Source organism: Canis lupus, chromosome 33 (genome assembly GCF_048164855.1).
Source record: "Canis lupus baileyi chromosome 33, mCanLup2.hap1, whole genome shotgun sequence".
Lineage (NCBI taxonomy): Eukaryota > Metazoa > Chordata > Mammalia > Carnivora > Canidae > Canis > Canis lupus.
Genome location: NC_132870.1, coordinates 37,146,238 through 37,161,478, shown reverse-complemented (window position 1 = coordinate 37,161,478; position 15,241 = coordinate 37,146,238). Strand labels below are relative to the sequence as shown.

General features: G+C 34.2%; 1 long non-coding RNA gene across 2 annotated transcripts in view; it reads right to left on the bottom strand.

Moving 5' to 3' along the window:
- LOC140623444 (uncharacterized) overlaps window positions 1-15,241 on the bottom strand; it is a 32,053-nt gene that overhangs the window by 8,688 nt on the left and 8,124 nt on the right. The window contains exon 4 of one of the 2 annotated variants that reach the window (XR_012023063.1): window positions 7,655-9,463. The exons of the other annotated variant lie outside the window; for it this stretch is intronic. This is a non-coding gene — a long non-coding RNA (uncharacterized lncRNA). Of the gene's footprint in view, window positions 1-7,654; window positions 9,464-15,241 lie in introns of those variants that run through there. 2 annotated transcript variants of the gene reach the window in all.

Below are 15,241 nucleotides of genomic sequence, written 5' to 3'. Positions count from 1 at the left end.
GTCAGTATGATATTTCATGCTATTTTCCTCTAGGAAAAAATGGATCCAGCACATGCCAAGCCTTTTCCACAGGTGGTCTTTAGCTAAATAACTGCCAAAAAGACATTCCTTGGGGGAGTTAGTAGGGGAGATTAAAAATCAGCTTTCGCTGTTGCTTTTTCAAACCCAAAAATACTGAACATTACTTGTAACTTTCTTGGGCTATTGTGGAATCTTATCATTCATGGATAAAGAGTAATTTTAGATTATAAAGAAGAGACAATTGAAAAATCATCTTTCAATTTAGTCGAATGATGCTTTTCTTAATTCCTGCCTACTTTGTTTTATGAGTATTTTACGGGAATGTTTTGATTGCCTGTTCATATGACAATTGAGGAAACTTGTTTTCACAGGCAAGCTAGAGCTCGATTTAACCACATTATTTCTAGTACTTATCTAATATGCACGTGTATCCAAAAGCATGTGGAGAGAAGGGCTTTAAAAATTTAAGGCACGCATTTTGAAAACCAAACATGGCAAGGGAACCAAGATTGTGTGTCTGTGGATAGTTATATTGACTTTCAAACTGCAAATGTTATTGGAAACTACTTTAGAAATCTTCCTTTCCTTTACTAAGGGTGTTGTTCGAGACTCTTGGCTCATGTACTTGGCATGAATACAAACAACATAAGGACAACCAAAAGGAAATTAATCCATCACAGTTCTAATTTCAATTTGTCTATTTTTATCATTCACATTTTTACCATCTGGAAATTTTTCTATCACTAGCTAAAAATATGATAATCCTTTTCAAATACTTTAGAACTTTAAAGATACACACAATGCAATTTTATTTTCATCTTGTATGGCATTATTTAATATCCTTAAAAAATCTGTCATTTCAAAGATTTTATGTATTTATTTGAGAGAGAAAGAGAGCTAAAGTGAGAGGAAAGGCAGAGGGAAAAGCAGATCCCTACTGAGTGGGAAGCCAGACATGGGGCTCAATCCCAGGATCTTGAGCCAAAGGCAGATGCTTAACTGCCTGAGCCACCCAGGCACCCCCCAAAATCTGTTACTTTAATGGTGCTTTACATGAATGGATAAAACATGCACATATAGGTATGTGTAAATATTGATATTTGTATTTATGTGATGTCAAAAAAATCAGGAAAATTATATCTAAAATATCAAGATACTGGCTTGAGATATATTCATTTTTCATGACTGTCTGCAAACTTAAGTCAATTTCATATATCATTTTAGTATTATGACAAAAATATAGCTGTGAATATTTATGTAGTTTTAAAACCTGACCTAAGGTAATCAAATAAGTAGATATTTACAAAATAGAAAAATTCTAATACCACAATAAATTTTAACTATGTTAAAATGCTAGAGTTTAATATTTTTATTTGAAACAAATTTAAGCTAATAACCAGAGAATTTGGGCTTTCTCTATGCTCCTATGAACAATGTATATTGTTGTGAGTGCATATTTGTGTTTTTGGTTTGTATGTATATATAAAGTATGTAATTTATACATAATTGCATAGATAATGCATTTTATCGAGATATTAACTTATATTGACTTTAGGACTATTAAAATCTTGGATTTGAGGGAGAATCTCTTTTTTATCACGATATTTCCAATATTACACTGCATAATAAAGAATTTTTTAGGCAATGAGTTGCTTTTATACACCAGAAAATCAAATGGTGTGCATTTTTACTAGCATATCTATGGAGATGTGCCCATGTCATTCATTGATGAGGCTAAGAGTAATTTCTGAAGTTCGAGGGCATTTCCTTCTTTCTCTCTCTCTCTCTCTCTCTCATATCATGTACATGTATTTAAGATATTTGTTTCTCGGTTTCAGTGTATATGCTAAATGCTTTAGGAAAATAAAGAGTTGTCATTTTACAGAATAGTTTTTCTTCACTGCCTTCCTTTCTTTTCTCATTCTTCTTAAACATATTTTCTTTGCTGATATTTGCCTAAATATTTTTGATACCATAGAATCAAACCTCCCTTGTGTGAGCATGATGGGTTATTATCCTGATACCACAGATTTTTTTTTCCATTCAATTCCATTACTGCGTCTATCATTTTAATTTCCACATGTTTCTTGGTATTTTGGTGGATTTTTCTTTTTCTTTTTTTTTTTGACTGTATTGATTTGAGAGAGAGAGAACATGAATAGGGAGAGAGACAGAGGCAGAAGGAGAGGGAGAAGCAGAAGCAGTTCCCCTGAGCACAGAGACCCCCTCTACCTTAATCCCAGGACCCCAGGATCATGACCTGAGCCAAAGTCAGCTGCTTAACTGTCTGAGCCACCTAGGTGTCCTTTTGGTGTTTTTTTTCCTTACCGTATGTTCTAACCTGTTGGAAAACATTGTTTGTTATATATTTATATTTTTATAATAAGCCTTCAATAGATTGAATAAGGATAATTATATAATTCCAATTAAAGTAAAAATCACAAATTTTAATAAGGAACAAAGTATAAACGTTATCTTTGTAAGTAAGTAATGTTTATTTTTGATCAAAATGACACATCATAATTATATACAAACTTGTGGAAAATGAGTATCAACTTCATGATGATAATAAATTAGCTTTGAAAAGCAAGACATTTTTTCTTTATTTGCAAAATGTAACCCATATAAAGTATGTACATATATGTGTACTGATGTATATAAGTAGATATCTTATGTATGGCCTATATATGTGGATATAAATGTTCTAATTGCCTTAAATTTTACTTCTTTCATAAAAGTCAAATCAGTTTTTTAAGAAAACTACTTTTATAAATATTTCACACCATATCTTTTGTTTAATAAGTATATCTCAATCTTGAACACATTAAAATAAATTTATTGGTCCATAAAACTTTCACGTTAAATTTCTAGTAATGTATTTTTTTGGAAGTGCTTTTCTACATCAGAATTCTGTAAACAGGAATGGGCTTACCATGTAGTTCTTTACAATAATTCTTTAAAAGTCCTACAATATATTGTCTGTTTTCATAAAGCTCATAATACGAGTGAAATGCCTGAGGCAAAACATGTCTGCTTTGCCTTCAAAAATGATACATCAAAGAAACACTATTTGCATATAAATATATGAAAATGTTCATAAATAAAATCTTTGTGCATTGAAATAAAGTGAAAAAGCATTCTTAAAGGTTTCTTTCAAAAGTTTCTTGAAATCACAATATAGGAACTATGGATCTAAAATAGTTGACAATGAAATCTTGTGATCTTCTCTCAAAAATCCATGAAGTGTATTTGGTGCCTAGTAGACAAAGACAAAACTTCTGGGAAATGATATTGCATATTTTACATTTTAGGTATGATCAAAGGTAGCACTTTTTTTTTTTTGGTTAAAGGTTAAAATTAGAGGCATCAATTTGGTGAATTTACAAAAAATAGTATGCTTTCTATAAAATATATATTACAGGGGATAAAAAATTATAGATGGGATAACATAAACCAAAGAATGTTACTAGAGAGTAGCAAATCAAAAGACTCTGAATGATGACATATCTAGTAACTGCCCTGGGGGATGCAGACTTGTAGAATGAAATAGATCACCTCACCAACCTGCATAACTGTGAGTGGCAAGTATTATTTGAAATCATTGAGTTTTGGGTTAGTTTGGTATGAGGTACTACTGTGGCCAGTTAGCTGAAACAGATACGTTGGGACATAGGAATGAGAAAATGGGTAACACTCTCTACCCAGCATGTTTTAATAAACAATATACCTATGAATAATAAGTAGCTTCATTAGATGGCATCAAAGAGAAAAGCTAAGCAGAAAAGAGGAATGGGAAATGTCGGAGGTATAATTTTAAATAAGGTAGTCAGGAAAGCCTCACTGAGAAGGGAGTGGTAGCAGGTCAGTTTCCCTAAAAAGCAAACTCTGAGAAAAAGATTTGAAGTATCAATTATCCTTCATGATGGCAACAGGGTGGCAGCTGTAGTTTAAAATATAATAATATATTTTCCTGTCATCTGGTAGAAGTATTCTCCCTTTTCTGAGATCTAAGACTTTTAAACCTACAGAATTAAGAGTCACAGCAAGAAGTGCAAATTCACCAAAATGGTAATTTAGGGTGATAAGAGATGAGACCACTCCTACAACCTCCTCTTGGATCCCAGACATTGCACTATACTAATTAGTAACATAGTGTTGGATCAAACATGAACTCTGCTGGGTGAGATCCTGTGAATGGAAAAGGGAAAAATATATGCCAATTCCAATGAATGTTAATTACTGCCCCTTCCAAGGTTGAAGAGGTCTGATCTAGTCATTTTCCACAGAGCTTAGGAAATTTGTAAGGTTTTTGGTGTCATATTGGAGGCTCAGCTTTGATCTTTCTTGCTGGCATTTGGTATCATCAGTAGCTGGATCAGCCTTGGTGACTGAGAGACCATACTGACAGACCCATGCCTACTCAGTTGATGCACCCATTTGCCAGTACTCTGGTGACTGATGACAGTGGTTGACTAAAGTCAATTAGCAAGTTATTCTCTACTTGATTGATGAATTGGGTCTATTCTGTGTTCAAACTTTCCTGGGGGATGTTAACACGTAAGTCAAAGATCTTCCTCATTGGGGTCCACTCCCATATATCCATCCATATGCCTTTTGCCCAGAATTTTTTAGCCTCATTATTCAAATATTCCAGGTCTTTGTCCAACCAGCTGGGTCTTTTGCCATTACTGTGGCTGTATATATTCTAATGTTGGGATTCTTCTCTTTCCACACCAAGTAGATTAGCAGATATAGTGCACATTGAGAAGATTTCTCTTAATATTTTTCAGGACATTAGCAATACGGCTGTAGTGTAGCTGCATTTTCAGTAGGTGCACACAACCCAAGTTGACTTACTTATTCACAGAGCAAACTCTGATTTTTCTGCCTTTGTCAGCTAGTCATAAAGGATCCCAACTCACAAGGCTGTAAGTGTAATATCTGATGGAGCACTGCTGGTACAACTTGCTAGAATAAATGGACCATGAAATAATGAGGTTTACTCCTACGCTTTATCTTGGGCTCAATAATAGATATACCATTTCCAATTTATAATGAGTTACTTCTGGACATGCCCAAATCTCTGAGTTGGTGAGTCTGTCAGATTCCAGCCCATATTGGACACTTCATATGCAGCATTACATGGAACCCATGTTTGAATGTTCTGCAGGTTCCAGTAGCATGTTAGGAGCTGTTTTTTTAAAAGGTACATAATTGTCGCTTGCAGAAGATATAGTATTGCTCCAGAAACCAAGAGCTTGACATATACCTCACACTCTTTTTTTCACCATCAACACCTCCAACAACTTACAGTCCTGGGACAATGAGTCAAGCAGCTGTTCTATTTGTTTTATAGTCTCAATGAGCTGCACATCCTTTCCTACTCTGGGCCTACTCAAAGCTGGCATCATTCTGTGTGATTGATTTAGTCTAAGGGCCAGATCATTATTCCCAAATGTAGAATGCATGGTCTTCAGATCCCAAAGAAGCTGATCACCTATTGGGCCTCCTTTTCTGGATTCTTCTTTGGGATCCAAAACTTTGCCTTTTATTTCATGGTGGAGTTGTGACATGTCTCTGACCACAAGAACCTTAAAAGTTTTACCTAAGTGGCAGCAACTTGAGTCTTCATAGAGTTTATCTTCCATTCTTTAGGTAGCATGTGTTTTACCAAAGCCTCCAATATGTTTGTTGCTCCTTTCTTAATTGGTCCAGTTAATAGGATATTATTAGTATCATGGGCATTGTGATATTTTATGGCATATTTGACTGCCTCAGTCCCCTTTGGACAATATTATGACAGAGGGTGGAAGAGTTAGCATTATCTGGGAGAAAGACTGTCAAAATATACTCTTGTCTATTGTTGCAACTATTTCTGATCTTTTCTGTGAGAAAGCAAAGGAATATTTTCCAGATCAATGGCCACATATCAAGTACCTGAAACAATTATCTTTTCTAGCAAAGAGAACTCATCTGGCACAGTACTACAACTGGGCCACCTGCAGTGAGTTTATAGAAGCCCATCATCATCCTCCAGGATCTGGCAATATGGGACCCGTGCCTTGTGGGTGACACAGGTACCACAGAAGGCAATTGCCTGCAACTCGTTTCAATTTTCAGTTGGGAGGTAATGTCTGTATTTTCCTACCTTCCAATGCTCTCTTACTGCTGAAAACCACAGCACAGGCTGTGTGAGCAACAAATAGTTTTTCTTAGATGTCCTTTTACAAGCAGAGGAGACCCAGGGAAAACCGCAGTTCTAAGCAGAGCACCAAGATTTACTTCCCAGTTGGAATGCAGACGGCTTCAATTTCCTCACCCCCATGGCAGCCAAAATTGCAAAGTGTTGCCGTCTTGCTCTAAGCTTGTTACTTCCATGGGCCTTTGTCTTCAGCCTATCGTTGCTTTGGTTTCTCTTGTTTCTTCCTCGAGGAGTTACCTTATTTTTAAGAAGCTATGTTTTGTTTTATTTTTTAAAATCTTCTATCAATGGGAAATATTTGGAGAGGGCGTGTTCAATTGTAAACATATAGGATCATTTGAAGTAGATATCTCCAGATACTATTTTCATGTTCATGCCATTATTCTTACTTTCTAAGATTGACAAATATTAAAGGAGTGACTTTACGTAATTCTTTGCCCCCCTCCCCATAAATATGTTCCCTGGAGTTCTTGTTCACAAGTTGTTTATTTCGCCATCTAAAACCAATATTAGTATCTTGGCTATATGGAGCCAAAACATTTATAATGAATGAATTTATTTGGTATAAAAGTTTTTACGCTATTTTTGTTGATTCTAACCTAATTAAAATCTAAAACTATTTATCTGTATATTCTTTAGATATTATCTACCTTTTTAACTGCTGATAAAGAGAAACATGAAAAATTTTAAGGATCATAATATCTAGAGAAACTGAAATCTGTGTATATATTTGTGTAGCGTGTTTCCCTAATTATGTGTATGAGGATCTCTGTTTTTTTCTTTCCTTTTTTTCCTCTAATTTATGCTCCCTCTTTCAAATTTTCGTCTTTTTTAAAAGATACTCAGTTAAAGTTACTTCTTCAAATGAAAGCTAAGTTGAGCCAAATACATTTTAGTGTTGACCCAACAAGTTAAGTCAGGAGATACTAAAAATAAATTTTTGTATACAAGAACAATAATCATTTATCAAATGTTCTGAGATGTGTGGTTTCTTGTGGGTGCTTAGTGTATACAGCTGAAGATTGCCATTCAAAAATTATTTGAAACCTTTATATTTAGATTGTAGAACACTTGCAAGACCTGTGATGAGGATATCTCCAAAGTGTGCAAGGAGCACCAAGTAGCAGTAGGTTAGGATGCATAATTGTACTGAAATACATGCATTCATTAAAAATACGCAAACAATTTATGCAAACACTCTTATTTTCCCAGAATTTGAAAATGATTTCATCTTCGATTCTGATATAACACTTAAAAAATATTTCCCCCTTAGGAAGATGAACAGCAACATATACATGGACAGTTGATGGGGCTATTTGCTTGTTTCCTTCTTGTGAGCTCTAATGGTTTCCCGAAGGACAATTTTCAGTGTTCCCATCTTTTTGTTTTTTTGCTTTTTTGTTTTTTAAAGACAAATACATTCTCCAAGGATTGTGTTTCTCAGAAAGCAAATTTATAAGGCAATTTATAATCAAGAGAGTACCAATAAATGCCAATTATAAATGTACAATTTATAAATGTACAATTATAAAATGTAACCTTAAATAAAGAGATGACCTTGATGGTTTCTTTGTTGTTGTTTACTTAACAAGGAAGAGTAATCGATCATTTCCTATTATTTTATCTCTTGCCTAGTCTCAACCTCTCAATTTCATGCAATTTACCTCCATGTTTTCTAAAACAGATGGAGATTTTTTTTATATGGTTTGGAAAGAAACACTCAGCTGAGTGCCTGGCCTCTATTAAAAGTTCAGTGGTCATTCTATGCTTATTTTTCCCTTTTCTTTTACTCAACAGCAACTTTTAGTCATTCCTTCTCTGTGGTTGCAGTGGACTCAGAAATAGGTTTGCAGGAAATATTTGAAGGGAAAAAATTCTTATAGTAATTGAATAGAAGACTATAACAAATTTAAGTCTGAGTTAACTATAAAGGAAGGAGACTAAAACTTTTTTTAAAGCACATTTTTATCATAAGAAATCAAAAGCCTTTTCTTGACATTTTCTTTTCTCTAAGATCATAGTTGATTTCTCCTTATCCATAGTTGAATTATGCTCAGCAGAGAATGTTGAACTGAATTGCCTAAAGTCAGTCTTGCTGACCTTGATAGTAGGAATAGAATAAATTCTGAAGCAATAAGTTGATATAGATTTTTACTCAGATTATAATAGAGTTTATTCTTGAAAAGAAAAAGATAGGAAGATAGTGGTCATAAGTTCCTAAAATTAACTAACGTATTTTTGATGGAAATTAAAGATTTTATGTCTGAACATAAATCTCAAAATGGGAAGTAATTTTTATTATGGGATTTTCATTTCATTCTATTTTTTAATTTAAATAGTAAAAAATAAGTTAGTGGAAAGTAATCATGATAAGTCAATAAAAAGTTATAGTTAAGTCTACCTGGAAGCAAAGCAAATAAGTTGACTGTGACATATTTCTGCCATCCTAAGATATTCATCAAAAATTTTACATAATTTAGATTTACTAACAGTCACTTAAATGACAAATTGTTACCAAAAACAAATCAGTAGGTTAGTATATATCTTGCTTTGATCCTTATTAACTGCTATTAGCTGCTATTATAAACATTCTTAAGGTTCATAATTTTAAAATCTTATCAATATTGTTAGTAATTCCTGCTGTGTCTCTGCGTACATTCCAATATTTTGGCTATAGGAAAATCTTTCAAAAGATATAGATGAGTTATTTGAAGTGACCTATATCCTTCAAATGATTATTTTGGGATTTTCATAGCCATGTCACATGGTTCACCTTTTTTTTGAGGGAGAGAAGGAAAGAGTGATAATTGTATTTTCTATGTTCCTGAGAGTTAGAGACATTTAATGAGTCCTTGTAATAATTTGACTCCTGAAGCTGTTCTTTGAACGGAAGCTGCACTTCAGGTATGAATGTGCCACTACCACCATCATGTTGGTCTGATTGTAGTAGTGAGGATATGCTACATGGATACGTGTGCAAAGCACAGAGGAGTCCTCCTTGTGAAGCATCCTCCTGCCCATCTGCTCTTCCTGACAAACCTTCGGTCAGATCCCTGCCAGACACTGCCTTCCCCAGAGACATGCAGTGGCTTAGCCGGGGGTTTTGCTGTCACTGAAGAAAAATCACTATCTGGACATCTGACGAGTCTCTGAGGATTTGGTTCTTATGGATAGCTTGTTACCAAGTGTTGCTTTTGCGCCTTATACCGTATTTAAATGCTGCAAAATTTTCTTAAAAACCTGAAAAATACATGAAAATGGGCTTAAATGATTGATACATAAGAGATACTATAAGTGCAGCTTTAAAGTGTGAGCTAATAGGTAGATTCTTTCCCACATATAAAGAAAGTCAAGGTTGTAAAATGTCAAATGATAAGCTGAGGATCAGATGGGAAATTGGTTAGAAGTGAAATAATTATGATGAAACTGGCTAGAATCTTCTATCATTATGCCATATATTTTAATGCTTTTGTCTTAATACACATTTCTCACAAGTTCACTGTGACTGATTTAACTCATTCTATTTGTTTCTTTACTGTTTCCTTTCAGTATCCTAATGTAAATATTTAATTTTTACCTAAGTATTGATATCCCATTTTAGAGATGAGGGAAGTGTGGCATAGCAAGATAAAATTACTTGCCTGGGATCATACAGCTGGTAAATGGAGGAGTCAGGATTTTAATCCTAACTGCAACTCCGGATACCATGTTGTTAACCACTGTGATACTCTGTCTTCCCTTGGCCTGATGTTTTATAGAACACGTTATTTGGATTGATTTCTTCATTGATTTCTTCATTAGCTAACAGTAATTGTGTGTTACTCTGTGTAATAGTCTATAGTAGGTGGTAAAGTTGCCAATAAAAAGAAACAGGTCCTTAAGAGACTATTTCCACATATGACTACATAGTAAGTGTTATCTCTTGATGAAGAGATTCTCAATATTGTCTAGAAGCCACAGCCAAAAGAAAGAAATCATTGAGATAAAGAGATCCAGCTGTAACTTATAAAGAGAAGCCTCTGCTAAAGCCTATGAAGAGAGTTTCATACTTCTCCCAGCCCAAACCCCTCAATAGTTATGTTTCCTACTTAAATTGTTCATGCTACATTTTGAGCCCACTTCATTTAGTCTTTTTCTTTGGTAGAGATGGGTATAGTGGTCTAATCTTCCTGTGTTTAGACATTTTGCATATTTGGAAATTATTAAATTATATATTTGAAATGACTAATTTGCTGGTTAATTAAACTCAGTTCCTTTCCCATTTCCCATACATTTTACTTCCCAGTTCCTAAAATACATTTTAACAAAGGATTACTGGTTAATATTTATGTTGAAATATAATTTCAGCCTGCCATAACATTTCTATTGTAAAATCAATTGCTTATATTAGGAGAAATACATAAAATACATTTATTTTCCATCTTAATGTTGGATTTGTTCTATATTAAAAATGTTTAGTATAGAGGAGAATAGAAATATTGGGATTATTTTGTAAACAGTAAAATGAATGAGTAATTAGACAGCTATTGGACTGTGATTTTAAAGCAGCAGAACAATGCTATATGGTACACTGAAGCATCTGTTTTATTCTTGTTCAATGTCAGGGGAAGTCATTGGTGGTTGTAACTGTCAAGGTCTCTGTTGTAGCTCTGATGTCTTGCTAAGATGTTTAAAAAGAAGATCATACTTATTTAAATGCCCAACCCCAGGACCTAGTGTTACCTATCTATTCATATAAAAATCATAGCAAATAAAAATAAAGGATATCTCACAAATAAAATTAATATTCTTTTATAAATTTATCAGAATCCTTTACTTTAGGAACAGAACACATTTTATTCTTTGGCATGAATATGCCAATTATATTATATCCTATATATTCATCAAATAGCTGATTTTAAAGTAACACAAAGCCAAGGTAACAAAAACCAAAGTGTTATCTTAAAATAAATATTATTGACATTCTAAGAATCCACTGGGAAATGAAATAAAGAAATCCTTGCCTTCTAGCTTCCCAGCATCACTGCCCTTATAGTATCTAAAGCGCTCTAAAAGAAAAGAAGTGATTAGAGATTTGATGGATGAGCCCCTCAATTTATTTCTTAAAAAGTTATTTTACAGCTAAAGCCACATGAATTGCTCAAAGTCAGACAGCTAGATGAATTCTTTATTGAGATGACAATGAAAATAATTACATTGTTAGATTGTCAGCTTTTTAAAAAACTCTTTTGGCAATCCAGACACACTGACATTAGTAACAAAGAGAGTGAACATTTTTTAAAACAATGTCCTTTAAAATTTTCCAAATACTATATCATTGAATTGCCACTTTGGTGTGATTACTCAAAATAAAGAATGAATTTTTTGAGACATATCAGGTAGTGGAAGAAAAGACCTTTAGTATTAATGAATTTAAAAGAAACATTTCAATTGTCTAGAGGGCTTTCTCCCTCATTTTCAATATTCCCTATTTATCTAATAAAAAGCATACTCGAATATGGTTAGCTAATTTAATGTGCATACACTAGGAAATAATGAAATTTATCATTATCACCTGTTCTGACATACTTGGCAATAATGAAATTTTAATCAGAATATAAGTAAGATTCTATGGAAAGAATAATTAAGATATGCTAAGAAAGAGACTTAACAAAAGAACACTTATTTTGTACAATCTTCCCCCTTTTTACTCTTTTCACTTTTATTTCAAATATTCAAAAAGAAATGAAAAATAGTATGAAATTACAAACTATTCCTTTTATTTGATACATCTGTCACTCTTTAATGTTTAATACACATTTTCTTTTGTTTAATGTAAGCCTATAGCATATGTTAGCCACAGAATATAAGAGAAACATTTTCTAGTGAAGAAATCTCAGTTTCTTATTGGAAATTCAGATTTCCCATTTGAAATTATGCCTTTTGTTTCTACATCTTGATTTGGTACATATACCTAACACTTAAAATGTAATTCCTTATGACCAAATTCTGGACTGCATTTGCCCTGATGGATTTCTAAAGTTGGAACATAGGTAATTTTAATTTACTTTAAATAGAAAAATCTTATTTTCAGAGAAAAAATGTAAAGGAAATGCTGCTTTTATGGAATGAAAGAAAGTATAAACTAGTTACTCTCATATCGAAAACCTAAGTTTTGCTGCAACTTATACTGTTTTTATTATTGGTTAAATAGGGCACTTGGGTGGCTCAGTCAGTTGAGCATCTGGCTCTTGGTTTCAGCTTAGGTCATGATCTCATGGGTCATGAAGTCAAGCCCCACATGTGTTCTGCACTCAGCAGGGATTCTGCTTCAATATTCTCTCCTTTTGCCGCTCGCTTCCCCAATAAAGAAATAAATCTTAAAAAAAAAAACCTTAAATATAGAATTTTCCTCTATGTAATCTTCACATCAAAGATAAAAAACTGGATGAAACACTACCTTTATTTAATTTCTCCATGTTACAGAAAGTTAGGGGACTGATATATATATATATAGATAGATAGATATAGATATAGATATAGATATAGATAGATATATACACACATATAAACATATATATACATATATATTTTTTTTTAGGTTTTTATTTTTTTTTATTTGAGAGAGAAAGAGAGAGAGAGCATGAACAGGGGGAGGGGCAGAGAGAGAGAGAGGAAGCTTCCCCACTAAGCAGGAAGCCCGATATAGGGCTTGATCCCAGGATCCTGAGATCACAACCTAAGACAAGGGCAGATGCTTAACCAAGCCAACCCAGGTGTCCCTAAAGAGAGAATCTTAAGCAAGCTCCATGCTAAATGCAAATCCTGACTCGACAACGTGTCATGATCTGAGCTAAAGTCAGCAGTCTTAACTGCTGCTTAACTGAGCCACCAAGACACCTCTAGATACCCTTTTCTTAATATCTATGTTGATAGTTATAATTTTTATTCATATTTTTCCTTCTTGATCAGTTAGAAGTTATTCTGTATAATATTTTTCAAATCCCTCTGCTTTCTTAAAACGGATTTTTCTTCTTTCTTTCTTTCTTTCTTTCTTTCTTTCTTTTTTTTTTTTTATGAGAGAGTGTGTGTATGAGCAGGGGAGAGGGGCAGCAGGAGGAGAGAGAGAATCTTAAGCAGACTCTGTGCTTAGCACAGAGTTCCACATGGGGCTCAACCTCATGACCAGGAATCATGACCTGAGCCAAAATCAAGAGTCAGATATTTAATTGACTGAACCACCCAGGCACTCCAGGCAGATATTTTTTAAATATACATTTTTATGGGAACTATGTTTCAAACTTTTTATTGACTCATTCTATGAAAACTATGTAACTCATATTGTAATCTAATAAAATTAATGTTGATGAACTATTTGAGTTAATAATATACTTATTGAATAGTTCAGTGGCTGATAGAAACCTCTTGCTACCCTAAAGTGCATCAATACTAGGGCTGGGATTGAACTAAGCAGGGAGTCCCTTCTGCTCTTTCCTCACACATCCCATGTATTATGTGGTTGGGAAGGCTTCTCTGGGCAAAGGTAAGTTTGCTTTTGCTCTTGAAAGTGCTTATTTTTTCTAGCAATGTCTCTGAGCTCCTCTATTTTATTGATACCTAAGAGGAAAGAACAATGGATTGGGAACTGAGCAACCTGGTTTCTTTTATTTGTCACCTCTATTACTAGGACTTTGGGCATATCCTTGATCTCTCTGCTTAAATGTCTGTGTTTATGAAACAGGACTATGAGGCTCCTAAAGTGTTTTCCAGATTGAAAATGCAATGTTTATGACTCTGTCAAAGTCTCATCTGTAACTCTCCTGACCATCTTAAAAATAAGAGTCTGCAAGCTGCTATGAACTTACTCTGACTGGATAAACCTAAAGATTCATCTTTTGGATAATCCAACAATTATAGTGTACTTAGCCTAATTAGGTGGTCAACTTCATTTCTTCCTTCCTTCCCTCCTTTCTCCCTCTCTTTCTCCCTCTTTCCCTTTCTTCCTTCCTATTTTTATAGGAGTATAGTTGGCACAATGTAACATTAGTTTCAAGCATACAAGATAGCAATTCAACATCTCCATCCACTATGCTATGCTCACCACAGTGTAGCTACTATCTGTCACCACAATGCCATCGTATTGTTAACTATATTCCCCATGCTGTGCTCCCCACTCTTGAGACCTACCCATTCCATAACTGGAAGCTGATATCTCCCCCTCCTCTGTATCCATTCTGCCCATTTTCCTACCTATCTTCCTTCCAACAGCCTAGGTAGTCAGCTTCTAAGGTGACAAATTCCAATGTAAACTTCAATGGTAGCGAGTATTTGTGATTTGAAAAATATCATTCTGTTTTCCTTGAAACATCAGAACTTTGTTTTATTAATCCAGTTCTATAACTTCATCTAATAATAGACTCAAACTTGCTTTAAAATAATGCTAATTGAACATTTACTAAAGTGTATTATTGAATTTAATTTCTGTAAAGAAGCAAAACCTATATTCTTACATCTGATTTTCTAAGTGTATTCTTTTTTTTTTTTTTTTTTTATTCATAGAGACACAGAGAGAGAGAGAGAGGCAGAGACACAGGCAGAGGGAGAAGCAGGCTCCACGCAACAAGCCTGATGTGGGACTTGATCCTGGGTCTCCAGGATCACACCCCGGGCTGCAGGCGGCGCTAAACCGCTGCGCCACCGGGGCTGCCCTGATTTTCTTAAATTATATTTGACATCCTAGTCAGGAATCATTATAGCTCAACTGATAATTTTTGAAATAATACCTTGGTAGCATAATGGAGGATGAAATAGAAGATCATATACCAGATAATCTCTGCTATACAAAAGAGTAGTATTAAGACTGAAAGAGGGCATTGGTGATGGGATTTACAAGATAGCGATATATGGGAAAGTTATGTTGCCTTTTTTTTTAAGTAGGCTCCATGCCCAACATGGGGCTTGAATTCATGACCCTGAAATCAAGAGTGTGTGGTCTACCAACCCAGGCAGGCACTGCAAGAAAGGGATATATGGGGAAGT